The sequence below is a fragment of the Lissotriton helveticus genome, chromosome 6 (genome assembly GCF_964261635.1).
Source record: "Lissotriton helveticus chromosome 6, aLisHel1.1, whole genome shotgun sequence".
Lineage (NCBI taxonomy): Eukaryota > Metazoa > Chordata > Amphibia > Caudata > Salamandridae > Lissotriton > Lissotriton helveticus.
In genome coordinates, this window is record NC_136067.1 from 592,035,362 (window position 1) to 592,054,279 (window position 18,918).

General features: G+C 44.4%; 1 protein-coding gene across 7 annotated transcripts in view; it reads left to right on the forward strand.

The window, feature by feature from the left end:
- The window catches only part of RIMS1 (regulating synaptic membrane exocytosis 1), a 2,308,950-nt gene that overhangs the window by 799,010 nt on the left and 1,491,022 nt on the right, over window positions 1-18,918 (forward strand). The gene's annotated exons all lie outside the window — the stretch shown is intronic.

Below are 18,918 nucleotides of genomic sequence, written 5' to 3' on the forward strand. Positions count from 1 at the left end.
GATGTCGACAAGGCCAAGGACTGAGAGGAAGTCTGCTAATTTTGACCTATTGTGGGGTGTGCCACCGTGGGGGCAGTCGATCAATCATTCCATTCACCGTCAGGTTAAAGTCTCCTCCTATTACCAAAGTCACCAAAGGCAGATCTAGAATGAATTTACTGAGGTCCGCTAACGTTGTTTGTTGTAGGTTAGGGGGAACATAGATGGACATTACGCTAAGAGGTTTCCCTTCCCATATACCTGTAGCAGTCACGAATCTGCCCTGGGTATCCACCCATGTTTTATGGATCATGTATGGGCAGTTCTTATGGATAAGAATGCCTGTCCCACGGGAGCCAGAGGTGAACCCTGCATGGGGTATGAGTTTATATCCCCATCGATCTAGAGCCTAGACGATACAGAACATCGCAACCAGACTCGTCCTCGGCATCCCACGAAAGGAACATATCACCCAGCACCTGCGCAACCTCCACTGGCTCCCAGACGAGAAGAAAGTCACCTTCAAGATACTCACCCACGCCTACAAATGCCTCCACAACACCGGACCTCAATACCTCAATGAGAAGATCACCTTCCACATACCCAAAAGAAGCCTCCGATCCACCAACCACCCCTTCGCCTAAACACTGTGCATCCGCAGAGCCAGAACAGGGGGAAGAGCTTTCTTCAACATTGCGCCAAAGATTTGGAACAAGCTCCTGATCAACATCAGACACAGCCCCTTCCTGAACACCTTAAGGAAGGCTCTCAAGACCTGGCTGTTAGACTGAATGGAACTGCTGACCCCCCCGCGTAGCGCCTTGAGACCCTCATGGATGAGTAGTGCGCTTACAATTCCCTGATTAATTGATTGATTAATTGAGCCTGGCAGGTATTACTGACAAGGTGTGTCTCCTGCAATAGGACTATCTCGGGCGTCTGGCGTTTCAGATACTGAAGGATTATCTCCAGTTTGAGTTTGTCTCCAAGTCAATCACATTCCAGGTGAGGAACTGGAGAGCCCTTCGTGTCCTACTATCCATAGTGATATATATAAGTTATGTGGATTGCGAAATATTGGATTATGTGTGTGGCGACCATTCCATGACTAGGCCAGGACCAAGAATCCCCCACATCGCTCTTTTTCAGACCCAGGATCGCTGGGCTTTTCTCCCTCCCGGTCGCAATGACTGAGCTAGAACATAATTTAAGTTCCCCTATCCCCAACTTGAATAAGCCCAACCCCCCTCCCTGCCTCCCTGCATGGCGGATCCACAACCACCCACCTCCCCAACATTGCAGAGTGCCTGTCGCCCACCCCTGGAACTCGTTGGTGCGTGGGCCAATCCCCGCCTGGCATCAGTGATCAAATTCTAGCTTATTGGCTTGGTGGGAGTAGATGCCACTCCACTCTAGTACGTCTTTTTGTACCCCGGGGGCATCATAATTCGGTAAAGACTGTAATTCTACATAAGGAGGTCTCCGGTTAGGTTAGCCATATTTCTGTCTCTTGCCAGGCCCCACATTGTTTCTGTTCATTCATTAGTGTCCCCATTTCGTATTTGTGCTATCAAGCTTAAGCCTGAGTCGTCTGATACTTCTCTCTGCTTGCGAACAGGGTTATTTGTTCGCATTTGTTTATTTTATTTATTTTATTTTATTTAGAGAGTTTTATATAGCGCGAACTTGACCCGTGGGTATCAGAGCGCTTCACATAAAGTTATACATTATGTAGAGCTGTACTTCAGATATAAAGCAATTACAGCTAATAGAATGAGTGAGGTAGATAAGTCTAGGGTGTCTTATACTTGAATAACATAAACATTCTCAATAATATATTGATTGAGGTATATAAGTGTCGTATAACCTGAGATTACCATATAAATACTGTAAATACGTGTCGAGCTAACTAGTAAACATTTCTCGTTGAGATGGGGTAGTATCGATATAAGTCAATAGAAACTCCTGGCATATGACCAAGGATTTGTATGGGAAAGTCAGTGTTCCTGTACAACGTGCTCATCATTGCTCTTTATTAGTGAGATCTTCTTCCCGGCTCAGGGGACTGAGTCTCCTCCAGGATTGAGTCTCCTCCAGATTCTTGGTGACGACTAGATCACATCTTTTTTATGTCAGGAACTTGCTCATTAGGAAGATCTTAGTTTCCCTTTTGAACCTTGTCGTGTCTGTGATTTTTCTGATACTTGGAGGAAGCGAGTTCCATAATCTGGGGGCTGCCCCTGTGAACGCTCTGTCATAAGTTTTCTTTTTCCTGAAGATAGGTGGTTTCAGCATCAGCAGATTCGCGCTTCTTACTGGTCTGTCTCCACCAGACAGCTCAATCTTCTGGGCCAGGTATTTGGGTGTTTTGTAGTGAAGAGCTTTGTGGGTGACACATGCCATTTTGAAATGGATTCTGGCTTCGTATGGTAGCCAGTTTAATGCTTTTAGATGCGGGGAGATGTGGTCGAATTTCCTCGATCCGGTAAGGAGTCTTGCTGCCGCATTGAGGCATGCTTTCAGCGGGGCTGTGGAGATTTTTGGCAGGCCTGCTAGGGATGTACAGCCAAATTCAATCCTTGAGATTACTAACGATTGTATTGCTAGTTTGAGGTCTGCCGATGCGATGAATGGTTTCACTTTTCTTAGGTAATTCAAGTGAAAGCGAGCGTGCCATTGAGTTGATGTGAGCTTTCATGTCTAGGTTCTTGTCTAATGTGATTCCTAATGATTTCGCTGAATCCACTAACGTAGGGGTACAGTTTAGAGCTGTGATCAGATTGGCCCATTCTTTTGCCTCTAGATACTTCTTTGCGGATGCGATTAAAAGGAATTCAGTTTTTTGTGCATTGAGCTTCAGGTGGTTACTTGTCACCCAGCTTAATGTCATTTTCAAGGCTCCATTCATTAACTTGATGTCTTCCAGGGATTCTATCCTTAAGTATACTTGTGTGTCGTCCGCGTACATGTGATAGGATATGTTAGCGTTTCGGAGGATTTCTGTCAGGGGTTCGACGTACAAGTTAAAGATTGAGGGAGAAAGTGTCGATCCTTGGGGGACTCCGATTGAATTCGGGCATGATGTGGATAGCATCTGGTTGACCCAGAATCTTTGTGATCTGTTATGCAGGAATGATTCAAACCATTTCAACACCGTTCCTGTCATTCCCATCCTATTGTGAAGTCTTTCCAGCAGTTTTTCATGATTTACGGTGTCGAAAGCCGCTGACAGGTCAAGGAGGACTAGTAGACACGTCTTATTGCAGTCAAGGGCCTGTACTGCGTCGTCAGCAATGTGCAGGATCGCTGTTTCCGTGCTGTGTCCTGTTCTGAATCCTGATTGACAGTCGTCCAGCAACCTAAACTTTGAGATGTGTTGGCTCAGTTGGTTCTGTACGCATTTCTCAATTAGTTTGGCCAATAATGGAATATTGGTAACAGGGCGGAAGTTGTTAGGATCTGCTGGGTCCATTGTAGGTTTCTTGATGATCGGGACAACTTGGCCCGTTTTCAAGCAGTCTGGAAGGATCCCTTGCGATAGGGAGGCGTTTATTATTTTAGTCCAAATTGGGATGATGACGTGGTTTATTTTTAGTAGACATTTGGCGGGGAGAGGGTCATTGTAGTGGTTATTCGGTTTGATATCCGCAAGTGTTTTGGCGATGACGGTCTGATCGTATGTCTCGAAGGTGTCCCAATGTGCTTTATTTTTCGCTTCATTGTGTTTGAGTGTGGTTGTGGCAATGGTCAGATCTTGTGGTTGTCTGTGCAATTGGTCTGCTGCCGCCTTGAGCTCTATTTCCAGCTTGGTGGCCTTCTCGGTGAAGAACTTTGAGAATTCTTCACAGCTTATCTGGGTTATGGTGGTTTCTTGAGCCGATTTTGCTAATTTGTTGGATTGCTGCCTAAGAATTTCAAATAGTTTCCGTGGTCTATTTTTGGCGTTGTCCAGTTCCGAACTAATATATTCTTTTTTGGACCTAAGGATCTTTTTGTTGTATTCGTTTCTGATTTTTCTGAGTGATTTCAGTTCATGCATTGATGGGTGGTCTCCATTTTCTTTCGGCCATTCTTAGTTTCCTTCTATCATCGTTCAGTGATTCGTTGAACCATGGGTTCTTGTCTTTTTCCGAGACTCTTTTCAGTTTTAGTGGCATGGTGGTGTTAACTATGTTTGCTACAGTTGTAGTGTAGTCCTCCGTTAGTTCATTCACATTCCTCAGGTTGTTTGGTGGCTTCAAATCTTTCTCACAATATTCTACTAGCTGCTCCATGTTCTGTTCTTTCGTGTTCCGAGTCCACTTTTTGCGTTTGACGGGCTGTGATTTCTTTTTCCTTTCCTGTGTTGGAATCAGGAAGATGATGGCATGGTGATCCGACCAATCGCATGGCGTAACTGATTGGACACTTATGTTCTTTTTCCTAGATAATATCCAGTCCAGTGTGGCTCCTTTTGCGTGCGCTGGCTGTGTGCAGACTTGGGAAAGATTTAGTTCATCCAGGAAGTCTTTTAGCGCGATGATCTGTTTATCTTTCTTGTCTTCCCAGTGCAAGTTGAAGTCGCCCTGGAAAATGTCGTTGGAGTGGGTGTTATTGTTATCAGTTATAATCTCCATCAGTTGATCTATGAAGATCTCATTATTTCCTGGAGGGTGGTACAGAGCGTGAAGGGTATATCTTTCATTGTTTGTTGAATTTATATTCAGACCTAGGTATTCATAAAATTCCTGAGGATCTGATTGTATTTGTTTTATTTCAAGGTCTGATCGGTGGATGCAGGCTATTCCGCCACCTCTCCTCTTAGGTCTATCTAGCCTTACTATGTTGTAGTGTGGGGGCACTAGTAGATCCATGCACGGAGAGGATGAATCCGAAAACCATGTTTCTGTTAGGATTGCAAGGTCAATTTCCATGTTAATAATAAATGCAGCGATGTTTGCCGCGTGTTTTACTGCGGACCGACAGTTGAGCAGTAGGCATTTCAAATTGTTTTTTGTCAAGCTTAGTTCTCTATCGCTCATGTTGGTGGATAGCTGGACTTGCTGTAGGTTGTTGAGGTTGGGTTTCCTAACCTTCTGTTTCGACGTTCTATTCATGTTGATCGGAACTGTTTTGATTTTTTCTCCCCCATCGTGATCTGTCGGCTCGTAGGTCTGTAATAATGCATGTGTTTCTTCTTCTGTTATGTACTTAAGGTTTCTTTCTGGTCTATTATGTCGATCTGCCAGTGGCATGGGCTTCTCCTTCCTTTTTCGGTTTCTTTCTGTTCTATTGTGTCGATCTGTCAGTGGCGTGGATTTCTCCTTCCTTTTTCCTGGTGTTTCCAGCATTACTCCTTGAATGCGATCCACTTTCGATTGTGTATCTGTCGTCATTTCTAGGATTTTTGCCATTGTTTTCATAGTGATCCGGATATCCCGTGCCATGCTGTTAATTTGTGTCTGAATCTGTATTGCTCCTTTCCTGTTCTGGTATGATGTATTCACGGTGTTTAATTTCTTGGTTTCGTCTTTATCGTTTAAGTAGTCGTGGCGCACGTTAAATGTATTCCTGGTTAGCTTTTGTGTATCGTTCAGGGAGGGTGTTGTCTGTATGCTATCTTCCATATCATTTGGCGTAGTAGTCCTCTTTTTTGCCATGTTGCTATGCAGGGGCATCTCCGGAGGGAACAAGCTCTCCTGTGCAATCAACGTTAATTCTTCCCTACCTTCTTGTTGCAGTGTAGCATACTCCTGTGTTATCGCTAGATCTTTTCTCTCTCTAGATTCTTCAGCCACTATCTCTTCAGCGTTCGCTAGATTTACTGGCGTCGTAGCCTGATGTGGCCCCGTTTTTTCTTCGTTCTGTGTTAGTGCCTTCATAGTGTTCACCGGTAGATCCACTATTTCTGACCTCTCTGGGGTCTCGTTGTTCCGGCCATCTCCTGTCTTCATTTTGTCATTTAGTTGCTTTAGTTGTTGCGATTGTGGTGGCTCTCTGGATCGCCCAATGATGTCTATTTCAACTTGTGGTGTTCGGGGGGGTGGGTCTTGTCTTTGCATGGGCTCTATGTTTCCTGTAGTGTTAGCATTGATGACTTCTAGATTATCTACATCTGCGGCGGAGGACGTTGAAGTTGTGGTTGACCCCTTGGGTTCACTGCCCATTTTTTTAACGTAGGGAATATATCGTCAAATTTCTCTAGGTCGTCATTGGCTGCTTGTATAAGTACAATTCCGGTCATATATAATGTTATGCATAGGTTAGCTCTCAAGCTTGGCGAAGGAGTGCTCAGTAGTTTTGTGCCGTGTGGTATATTGTTCATGGTTTTTATGTTGAGTTTCTCTGTAATGACTGTGTGCCATTTAGCTGTTTTTCTGGTGAAGAATATTAGATCGTTGACAATTCTGCCTTTGCTAATGTTGAACGATGGGTCAGAGATCAGAGTATCAGGGTTTTTCCTCAGAACGTTGTGTTTAAATTTCTTTACTGCTGTTTTTGTTAGATGAGGTGGGTATATTATGCCCATAGCATTTTTGCCTGACGTCTCTAAGTCGGTATCATCCATTTTTCAATATTCTAGGCCCGGTGGGATGACTTGTGTGTCCTCCCGTGGTGTTGATACTCTTAGATGTCGTCACCACACCCCAGCTAAGTTTTGTTATGTTTAATTCTTGGGTGTTTCTCACTTCTTTGGTGTTGATTCTGTCTTAGTTACTCTCTCTGTGATGCTCTATTCATTATTATTCTTGACTTTGGTTGATATTGTCACCAAATCATCTCTATCTTTGTTAAGAGTAGGGCAGGTCTACTTTCTATCTTGTTGTTGTCTTAACCTATTAATTACCATCCTCTGTATTTATATTTATAGTCAACTTTCAGTAATTTGTTAAGAAACCCGTTTCTTGTTTCCTTTCAACTTATTAGACATGGCCCGCGTGTCTGGCTCCCTTAGACGACATTAGCCCCTGCTGTAGGTCCAAGCTTATGTCTGCGATGGCCGCCATTTTGAAGTCAGGCGGGGTGGATCGTGCTTTCCTCGTTTTTCGAGTGTCTCTTTTTTGCCCTGATTCTTGTCTCAGTCTGCGAGTATAGAGTTGGTGCTAGTGCTAGCTAGTTGTTAATGTTTGCACCCTAATTATTCCTTCGTTACCTGTAGTAAACACGGACTAATTTGTTGGTCTGGGTAGGCTTTCCGACGGTGCGCCAGCACTCCAGCTAGTCCCATGCCTTCTCCAGATTAGAAAAGAACCACACCTTCTCCTCCGCTTCAACCCTCTATTTTGCAGGGAACAACATGGCCTATTTTAGTTTTTTCCCATAGGGCCTTTTTGATTTCCAAGAAACTGCGGTGCTGTCTCTGTACTTCGAGCATGAAATCAGGGGGAAAAAAAGGGATTTTGCTTATTTTCTAAACTGATCCATGGAGTTTTGCATGCCACTTGGAGAATCACATCCCTGCTATGGAAGTTGAACACCCGCGCTAGAATGGGTCTCGGGGGTGCGCCCGTTCTCGGTCTCCCTCTGGGTAACTTGTGTGCTCTTTCTATTGAAAAGTATCTAGATATGCCTGTGGGTTTTAGGTGGTTCATGGATAGATCTTCTACGAAGAGATCTGTTGCTGGGCCCTCTGCTCTCTCCGGTAGGCCCAGAATTCGGACGTTGTTGGGCCAAGCTCTCCCTTCATACTCATCCAGCTGGTTCTCCATTCCCTCTGTACTTATTTGCAAATCCTTGACCTGCTGTTTGAGTAGGGATGTATCCGACACAAGTGAGTTAGTGGTGGCCTCAACTTCTTTGTTTCTGGCATTCGTGTTATGAATGTCCGCCCTGATGGGAAACCGAATCCATGCTGGATTCTAGAGAGGTGCGCACCGTAGTGATTGTGGACATGATGTCCTGTAGCATCAGGTCATCTTGTTTCCCATAGTGCTGTGTCATTGTACCTCCACTTCTTGTTTCGCTGGTGCATCATTCCCCTTCTGCCATGTATATTTGTCCATCTTCATCTGTAGCGAGGTGCGGCCTCCCTTTCCTCCTGCCATTGCCGCACTCCGTCGCTCTCCAACGGGGCACCCAAGGGGGCCGGAGCCCACCAGTTACTCACAGCCGCCTGCACGGGCCATTGAGCGATTGCCTTCCGACTTTCAGCAGCTCACTGCCCCCATGCGTGCACCCCCCTCCTTCAGCTGTTGTTACTGGGCACTGAGGATGCCCCGCCATTGCTGATGTGTCGCAGTGGTTCTTGGCCAGGCCCCGGTCTCTGTCTGCGTCTATCACAGGGTCCCGACTATTCACTCCAGATTTCAGGCACGACCCCAGAACTGTCGCGGTGGGCAGCAGTATATCCCCAATGCTGGGGCTTGGTCTATGTGGCTGGATCACTGGGTCTCCCCCGCGATTGCCCCGTGCCTGGATCAAGGCTGTGCCTGGCCTCTCTGTTCTCCTAACGTCTGATCCTCTGAAGGCACGACTCAGGGATGTTTGTCGGAACTGCGCAACGGTGCCAACTGGCCCACCGGGACTGGACCAGGTCAGTTTCTTTTTATCAGTTCACCTTTGGCGGGCTGGCTCTTCACCCACACCTGCTCCGCAGCTGGGACAGCTGCGGCCACCTCCTCTTTTATCTTCGCTCACCAGACCATGGAGAACGCGTTAAGCAGCTGATGTTTTCCCTTCTCATCTCTCAAGGTGGCGATGAGTGCCCGAATATGCACAGCAGGCCTGCGGGGCAGCCAGCACCACCACCACCTGGCGGAAAGAGCTCTCCTTTTCACTTGATGCACTCGCCCGAGTCGACCTTATATCAGACAAAACTGTGCACCACAGCCGCAGTGACCGCTGGTGATTAGATATTTTCAGGACGCTCCCGGACACCTTTTGCGTAGGCCTCCTGTTTCAGTCTGCGTCTCTGGCTCCAGGTGTCAGTTGCCCGCTTCAATTGGCCCATGAAGTTGCCAGGAGGGTTGCCAGGGGTGTCGGGCTGCTTCGCTTTGGCTCTCTTTACAGGATTATTATACGGATTGATGCGATGCCGGGCATGGGTGCCAGACTCGCATTAGTGTGCAGGCATCCTCCTTGGCAGTTGGCCAAGACCCCCTAGATATCTGATTTGATGCTTCAAATTATGCGGGTATCCTACTTTAGACCATGACATGACCTCTGTTTATCCAGGTTAATTTAGTATCCCAAGAGCTGGCCAAACTCCTGGGCTAAGTCATAATGTCTGGGGATTGTGACATGAGGATCAGAAGTATTTGGAAGGATTTCATCTGCATAGAGAGCCAATTTTATAGTGAGGTCGAAAATAATGTCAAAGATTACTTATATGACGAAGGAGCATGGCCATACAGATATTGGGTACATGGAAAGACTTTACTTTTCACTGTAAAGAGTATGGCCCCCACTCCTGCCTTGATCACTCCTTGATCTGCCAGCAGCATTTGACACGGTAGATCATGATCTCCTGATTGACCGTGTCAGCAATGCCGGGATCCAGGGTCTGGCGCTGAAGTGGCTCTCTCCTTTTCTCAGAAGTCGATTTCAAGCGATTCGCCTTGCCGAATTCTCCCCCATTAAAATGAAATTGACCTGTGGGGTACCTCAGGGCTCCTCCCTTTCACCCTTCTATTGAACCGGTACCTACAACCCTTGATTTGCTCTTTGAGAGAAAGAAATGTTGGAACCTTTAACTACGCTGACGACGTTCAGTTGGTATTTGATATTAATTCATCTCCAGCAGCTGTGCCTAACTTTCAATCCACTCTGAGTTTCATCATCGAATGGATGAATAGCAATAAACTAAAATTGAACCCTGATAAAACCGAGCTAATCCTTACGGGTGGGTCAGCCAACCCGTGGAACCCCAACTTTTGGCCTCCATTGCTGGGAAATCCCCCACTCCCTGCAGGCTCTACCAAGAGTTTGGGCATTGTGATCAGTAATGATCTGTCTATGAAAGCCCAGATTGGCTTAGTGGTCACTGCTTGCTTCTTTCAATTGCGAAGAATTTGGAAGATGTAGATTCTTGACCACTGAAGCCCTGAACTTGGTCAATTTAGCTAGATTTGGTAATCTCATGTGTTGATTATGCCAATTCACTGTATGCTGGTATTCCAGCATATATATATATATTTGTATACATTTCTTTATTTATGTATTTAAACAGAAAGTTATGGCAATACATAGTTCAATAATTATACTGAAAATGAACATAAATTAATACACGATACAAAAATACACAAGCTCTGGAATACTCTACCCCAGGAAATCAGAGCATGTTCCACACTGCTCCAGTTCCGAAAAAAACTGAAAACCTGGCTGTTTAATAAATAAGATTACTGTATAGAATAGAGGTCTGAGCATGACGGCTTATTTTACATCAAGCTTGCAAATTTATCAGCGCCAAGACACCTCTGGGTATATGCTGCGCTTTATAAATGCTATATTCCTTTTCTCCCCTGAGGCGGAAGCCGGGGGCCCTTGAGCACTCTTGCTCCTTTCAAATTGGAAAACGAACAGGACTGATTGATTCAAGCTTTATTTTTTAAATACTGTAAATATTTTAACCAGGCCGATTTTAGAGGTCCTGTTGGCCTTACCTTGGTGCAAGCATTATATTGCCCAGGGCGGCCTCACACCCCCTCCTCAGCTGGGAAGCCTCACTAGTTCGGGCGCTCGGCGCTGAAAGCATTTTGGGCGCCATCTTGGGTAGGGGTAGGATCGCGGTCTAGTTGATCGGCGATCCCACCCTCCTCACGCCCCTCACACTGGATATAAACGTCAAAATCTCCCGTCCGCGCAGCGGGCGGGCGCAGCGGGCGCGCCGGCGGCGCGCCGAAGGCGCGCCAAAGGCAAGCCCGTCTGTGCCCGTCCGCGACCGGACGGGACCAGGGGCCATACCCCCTGTGCGAGGTGATACAGAGCGGGGCAGATTGATAAGGTATGACGCTATCACGTTAAAAAACTTAATGCCTCCGACCAATCACATCTGTCAGCACTCTATCCCCCCGGACTCCTCACCCGGGATATGTCTACACTGTAAATTTTCACTGGCCAGCTACTTAGATAACTCCCCTTCTAGCAAAATCTATAAAATGTTTCTTCTAAACTGCCGGTCACTGACTAAACATGCCACACAAATGTCTCTCCTGCTGGAGGAAAATGAACCAGATGCAATTTTTCTGACAGAGACCTGGTTAAGAGACACTACTGATATGGATATCACCTCTATTCTGTCAATGGGATATACCTTACAGAGATTGGACAGATCAGAAGGTAGAGGAGGAGGCCTAGGCATCCTTCACAAAAATCAATACCTCTGTAGAACCTTATCGGCCGATATCTCCAACTGCGAGAGCATGCTATTCACACTTGAACTTTCACCTACAGATTCATTCTCTGGTGTACTTATCTATCGCCCCCCCAATCAAATAGGGGATTTCATTGAATCACTCCAGTTAAAAATAGCTAACTCCGTGGTTAGTAGATCCAATTTCTCGGTACTAGGAGATATAAATATTCATTTAGATGATCCTAGCAACCCCATGGCTAAAGCATTTCTGGACAGTATGGCAGCCCTCCAGATTACACAGAAAGGCTTCGTGCCTACGCACGAAAAGGGCCACCTTCTTGACGGTGTTTTCAGCAATGATAACAGACTAGAAGTGGGGACCCCACTACCTCTTACCTGGACAGACCACTGTCTAATACCTATTCAGTGGATTACAGCTACGCCGACTCAGTCCTCTCCCCGTACAACCCTTCTTGGAAGAGACTGGTCCAAAGTCTCCCCAGTCCAATGGGCCAATTTACTCTCGGCCGCTCCCCCCCAAAGGGCAACAGACCCTGCAGTACAATATGAGAACTACATCAAATGGCTGTGCACAGCTTTGGACTCTATCGCACCTATCAAAGTTCTTAAGGAAAAAACTAAGTCCAAGGATTCACCTTGGTACACTTCTGAACTTAAGGAACTAAAAAGGGCATGCAGAAGATTCGAAAGAAATTGGAGGATTTCCCGTAGTAAGGAAGACAAAACCACACACCTTGAAGCCATTAAAAAATATAAATTAGAAATCAGACGAACCAAAACCTTATACTTCGAGGAAAAAATTCTAACTGCATCCAACTCCTCTAGAGAAATCTTCCAAATAGCAAAATTCCTGGTTGATATCCCCTTGGTTCTTGCTGATCCGAGCACAGCTCAGGCCCGCTGTGAAAGCCAAGCCGAATACTTCCACAGCAAAATACAAAAAATTGCCTCCGCATTTAGCCCACCTAATTTATCCCAAGATACTGGAACCAGCTTATCTAACATCACGACTCCAAAACTGGATGAGTTTCCACTGCTGGACGAGAACTCACTTGCAACCATTATGATGAAAATAAAATCCGGATCTCCTACAGACCCTGCCCCTCCCTATCAGTTAGTAAAAATCGAGAACATTATCAAACCTGTCATTCTCAATATATTAAACTCATCTATTTCCATAGGTTCAGTACCTACTGCATGGAAATGTGCTCAGGTTAGGGCTTTGCTGAAAAAACCCACGCTAGATCCAGGGAATATGGCCAACTATCGGCCTATTTCCCTCCTTCCGTGGATCAGCAAACTCCTAGAAAAACATGTTAATTCATCCATTACTCAATTTCTAGAGAACCATCATCTCCTCCACGACTCCCAAGCGGGCTTTCGCCCAAAATTGGGAACTGAGGCGGCCCTCCTGGCGGTAACTGAGCTGGCCAGGAAGCAAATGGATCAAGGCGGCACTGCAGCAATTATGTTGCTTGACCTCAGTGCCGCCTTTGATACTGTTAACACCAATATTCTTCTTCACCGCCTCAATCAGATCGGAATTTCTGGGAAGGCCATGCAGTGGCTCCAGTCATTCCTGGAGAATCGATCTTTCAGGGTAGTTGAGGGTACTACTCATTCCAAAGTTTGGCCCCTGGACCAAGGCGTACCTCAGGGCTCTTCATTGAGCCCTACCCTTTTCAATATTTACATGCAGCCACTAGCCGATATAGTGCTCTCTTTCGGCATAGATATAATAACCTACGCCGATGATACACAGTTAGTTGTATCCATGAATCAAGCAGACCCTTCCCCGTCCAACCTAAGTAACTGTTTGGTAGCGGTAGCTCAATGGATGGCCACCTCACATTTGAAATTAAATGGTGAGAAAACTGAGCTCATGGTGCTGGGTAACCCAACCATTCCCAGCCCTCTGTCAGATTGGCCACCTTGCATGGGGCCCATACCCCAACCGAAATGCCACATAAAGAGCTTAGGCATTTGGCTGGACTCCAACCTTAGCTTTATGCAGCAGGCTACCATTCTTTCTGCCACATGCTTTGGGCTAATGCGCATGTTGAGAAAAGTGTTGCCTCTTCTTCCTTTTGAAGCCCGCAGAATAATGGTCCAAGCCATTATCCTGTCCCGTCTGGATTACGGGAACTCGCTATATCTGGGTGCCCCCGCATTCACAACCAGAAAATTACAGGTGACCCAGAATGCTGCAGCTCGCCTCCTGCTGGGCCTCAACAAACGAGAGTCAGCCACCACCGCCCTGAGGAAACTGCACTGGCTCCCTGTCAAGGCTAGAGTGCTATTTAAATCTCTTTGCTTTATGCACAAAGCTATGTGGAAGAATGCCCCTACTATGATCTGCTCCTTGGCAAAACCCTATCTTCCTCATAGATCCCTAAGATCCAGCACTGCTTTTCTGGCTACGGTTAGTAAAGTCAGACGGACAAGATGGGGCGGACGCTCCTTCTCCTGGAATGCCGCGAAGGAATGGAACTCCCTGCCCACCTCCCTTCGCAGTGAACCTAGCCTTCTAAAATTCCGGAAGGCTCTGAAAACGCATCTGTTTATTTAATCTCTTTCCTTTTCAGTATGACGGTACTCAGCGCTACGAGGCCTCCGGGTTGTTTGCGCTTTACAAAACCCGATTAATAATAATAATAATAATAATAATAAATAAATAAAAGAGGAAAAGAAACAACGAAAAGGGAACAATGAGCAGATAATGAACATAAACGATAATCAAAAACCGAAGATTCATCCTAACCAATCAGTGACAGGAGTCCATATTCTGCGACCCATTACCTGTCTTCTCCGGCCTTTTACTCTATACACAGCTGACTCCATATTATGCATTGTCAATAAAGTATTCCAGCATATCAATTACATCGCTTACACCTGGTGCAGAACCAAGCGGCCAGGCTGATTTTTCATCAACCCCTATGGTCCCACATCAGACCGCTGATGAAGAGTCTACATTGGCTTCGTGTGGCTAAACGCTGAGCATTCAAGCGGGGATGTACCAGCTTCAAAACCCTTTCTGGTAATAGTCCAGCAATCAACTTTTCCAGGATCGAGCGCTATACTCCCTCTCGTGACCTACACTCTTCCCGTTTGAATTTGCTGGCTATCCCACCATTGAAGTGCAAGAAGTACGATGGACTAAGATTTGTGGCCTTGACCCCGCAATTTTGGAACTCGCTTCCTGTAGAGCTGAGGTCTGTGACTTCTTATGCACAGTTTAAGAAACAGCTTAATACCTGGCTGTTCTGCCAGGCGTATGACTAGGTAATTCTCTCGTTGTAGCAGCCTCCCCTTTGACTGCAGCGCCATGAAACCATTTGGTGTACTTGCTCTTAACAAGTGCCTTTAACATAACATAACATAACATAACATAACATAACATTGAACACTTCTGCCTTGACAATAACGTTTTAGATCAAGTGCAAGCTCTGGTTCATCACCAAGCCTCTGTATCATATGCAGCAGTTACCCATTCAATTGCTTTCCCAGTGCACAGGCCAAAAACTCAGGTGGACTGTGGATAGTACTTTTCTAAATGATAAAGAGAAAACCCGCAATTTATTTGTCCAGACCCAATGTTTTTTTAAAAGATAACTTGGGTTCTACTGGCCTAGAGGTTGAATGGGACGCCTACAAAACATACATGAGGGTGTGCCATAAAAAAGCTACACAATGTAATCATCGGAAGGGGCGTACAGGCAGGAGGAGCTAAGGCAGGCTTTGGATTTAAAAACTATGGAGCTACAAGAAAGTGTTACCCTCTCTGCCAGCAACTCTGGGTTATTAAGAGGTGAACATGAGCAGGAACAAAATGATTACAAGACCTACCTTTATAAGAAGTAATTAGCTAAGTGGAAAGCAAGTAAGTTACAACACTTTCATTATGGGGAAAATAGTGGGAAACGTCTTGCATGGAAAACAAGATCCGATAACAATAGGAATGTTATCCACTCAATGGAGCAGGTGGAAACATCAACACTTTTCTCTATAATGGCAGACATTAAGGAGGAACTGGCTAATAGCCTACAATTGGTATACCAGGTATATCTACAGCCTGACCTCTCAAATATCAAGAGCTGGCTGACTGATAAAAAACTACCAAGTCTCTCAAAACTCCAAATCAAAGAGATTAAGGGAGCAATAATAAAGAGAAATGATTGCACAAATTAAGCTGCCAAAGAATGGGAAAGTCCCAGGTCCAAATGCGAAACCAGCAGAATATAATACAAATATTCGCTCTGGACCTTGCACCTTATTTGGCAGCACTGTTCAACAGCATCTATTTAACTGGGCATCATCCACTAGCTTCCTGGGCTAAGGCACAGTTGTGATAACACTAAAACGAGGAAAGTCTATGAACTGAGCTGATTCATATAGGTCAATGTTCCTGTTGAACAGAATGTACACAATCTTTGCAAAGATAGTAGCAGAAAGGATAGCAAACCATATGCAACAACTAATACACAAGGATGAAAAGGGGTTTATACCCAACATGCAACTGAACACACTAACTCACTTGTTGGTAGTGGTCATAGATTTGGCCACAGCTGTAGAGCATCCACTAACAATTGTCTCTTTAGATGCAGCCAAAGCTTTTGACCCGGTTAACTGTGGTCCTATCTTTAGGTGATCATTAGATGTTTTAAATTTCCATAAATCATGATTACTGCAATTCAAAAGAAATATAATTTGCCATCGGCCAGGGTTGCAGCTAATGGAGAGCTATCCCGAACCATCACTGTAAGTAGGTGTACACATCAGGGATGTCCTATTTCTCCTCTTCTGTTCACATTATACTTAGAATCCTTTGCACAGATGATTTACTTGGATCTTAGTATTATTCCCTTTGTGGCATAGTCTCAGTATATATGGCTTACTATGTGGATAACACCATCCATTCTGTCACTGTCATTTCACATGCTGATTTCTAATATTTTAATATACATATGTTGGCTGCTGCTAATCGATCATCTACTACTTACTATTACTTCTGTCATATAAATGTAGAATAATTTGGTGGGAAGATGTTGGGATGGTTGTGTTGAATGTTCATAACAAATTGTTCCATTTATTTTTCCAGTGCTTATGAATACTGGGTCAATGCCAAAGGACATGCATGCCATTGTGTCCCTCCTGACTACACCTCCAATGCTCGTTATGTGGGAGTAGTCCTGCTCAATACCAGTCATTTGCTATTTTAAAATAGTAGAATTTTTGACTCCCTTTTCTTATGTATTTGTCAAGCGTGCTAAGCAAGGCCGACCAGTGCTCTAAGGCGTTTTCTCTCTCTTAGAAGTCTTTGCTCCATTATCAGTACAAGAAGACCGAAATCAGGGCCTTGTTTGAAGTAATTTCTAATTAATTATTTCTGTTGTATCACCTGCCTTAACACTGGCTTTTCTTGTAAGCATTGGGTGAGTTGTTTTTATTGCCATTTACTTTATTGTCTTTTAGTCCACATTTGCCTTTGAGAATATTTTTTGTTTCATTCATCCTTGTATAACTAGTTCAATCTTGTTTTGCCTTTGTTTTTTCCAAGTTCACCAGTATATCCTCGTCAACCAAATCCACCCCCACTCCACTTAATAAACTTCATAATTCTTCTGCAGACAAACATCATTATGTAATCTTGGAATGATGCCTTGTAGTCTGTGGACATATTCCAAGCAGAAAGCATGGTGGGAAATACTGGGCTTGTATGGGTTTTTAATTTTATTTTGTGTTTATGGATTGTGTGTAATTGTGACTGTCTGATGCTCTTGATAGTAACTTCTCATAAGTAGGCGTTGTAGGCAGACAGATTCATTGTGTACTTGTAGTTTAGATGGTTTCAGTCTCAGACTGTTTCCCTCCATAATATAAGTAATGTAATATCTCTGTCTATTCAGTTTTGAATTCTGTTATGTTTTAGGGGGAGCATTAATGAATCAGTATATCCAAATACTTCAAATCTTTTGGCATCCACCTCATGTTAAATTCGCATAAATTGGCCTTGGTGGTTACACAGGAAATTGGACCCACATTAGTGCATCTCTCCAACTTGCTCAAATAACTGCAGGCTCTTTGGCCAAAGCAACCATTGAGAGGGTCCTGGTCTGGGAACAGGAAACATGCACTGACTGTTACTCCTTTTATTTCTTCATGCTGAAGAAAAACAGAACCCTCTGTCCTATTTTAGATCTCTGCCCTCCAAACGCCTTCTTGGGGAAGGACAAATTCAAGATGCTTATGCTGACTGTGCTGGCCCAGGTTCGGCTTGTCAAACACACAAAAGATGATGGGAGAAATGCTTGCAATTTGTCTAACCACTGGGAATCTCTTGGGATACCATCTCAACCCATTTTTCTTTTTCCCACATTCCACCTTCAATGTGGACCCAAATCATGGATGCAAATCAGCCTTGACCCTGATTCTCATGGGTACAGTCCAACTCGAACTGCGAGGCCAGGCGATCACAAACTGGAACGTAAGCAACCTAGCATCAGTTGTGATAAGAGCTCATCAGCCAGGTGTTGCTTGGTTCTGCTACAGCGGAACTCCAAAAATCATTTCTAATCAGCACTTACCATTTCCCTGAAACCTCTGAACACACACTCATTCGTCAGTGGGGCCCATAACACTGCACATTTACTCTATTCACTTAAACTTGGCTTCAAGGAATTTGGTGAAACACAAAGGAGTAATGCTGTAACATTTGGTGGAGTGTCTAAACCTATTTAATCAGTTCTTATTTACACCTACAGTTTTATACACTTTACCATGGTTTTATTCAAACATGAATTTTATACAGACACACCACCATAGTGGCAATGGATCTGCTAGAAAGAAAATTAGGCGTAGGAAAATCACAAGACCAGCTTTAATATTCCATTTTCCCAATTGTATTAAAAGCAAAACTTTATTATGTCTGACATTTAGGCATTGATTATTTCTTTATTGAATAAAAATCTTAACTTTATTTCAGAATTGATCATTTTATTTAGAGCTCAGAAAACAGTAATTTATTTAGAAGTCAGTTAAAAGTTTAGCAAAGGACAGATAGTTCCAAATTCATTATCTCCTAACATCCCTAACTAACGCCCTCATCTTATCCTTCAATCCTGCAAAGCAAACAAGAAAAATAATTCAAAAGTATCTTACATCCAGGAATCGATCTGCAATCCGACAGCACTTCGAGAGGAAATCGAAAGAGCGACCCTCTCTAAGCAAAATCAGGGTTTTTTATACACGAATTTCTTAACTTAATCTATCTAACAAGTATCTAACATACCAATTCGGGTTCTGATTGGACAATTTAGGGTGGGTGAGCATCTCCTCACCATTACAACGTCATATTCATGGTGAATCAGCAAAATTATAATGCGGCATTGTTTAGGACAGTGTTTGGCTTGGTCACTTCCTTGACTCGCAACGTTGAACTATGGGCCAGATGTAGGACACCAAATACCGGTCGGTAACGGCCGATTTCGGCCGTTACCGACCGGTATTTGGAGTTTCAGATGTAGGGGGCCCTAAAATTACAGATTCGGTAAATTTACAGAATCGGTAAATATACCGATTCTGTAAATTACCGAATCTGTAAATTTACCGAATCGGTAATTTGTGATGTAGATGGCACTGAAAACACT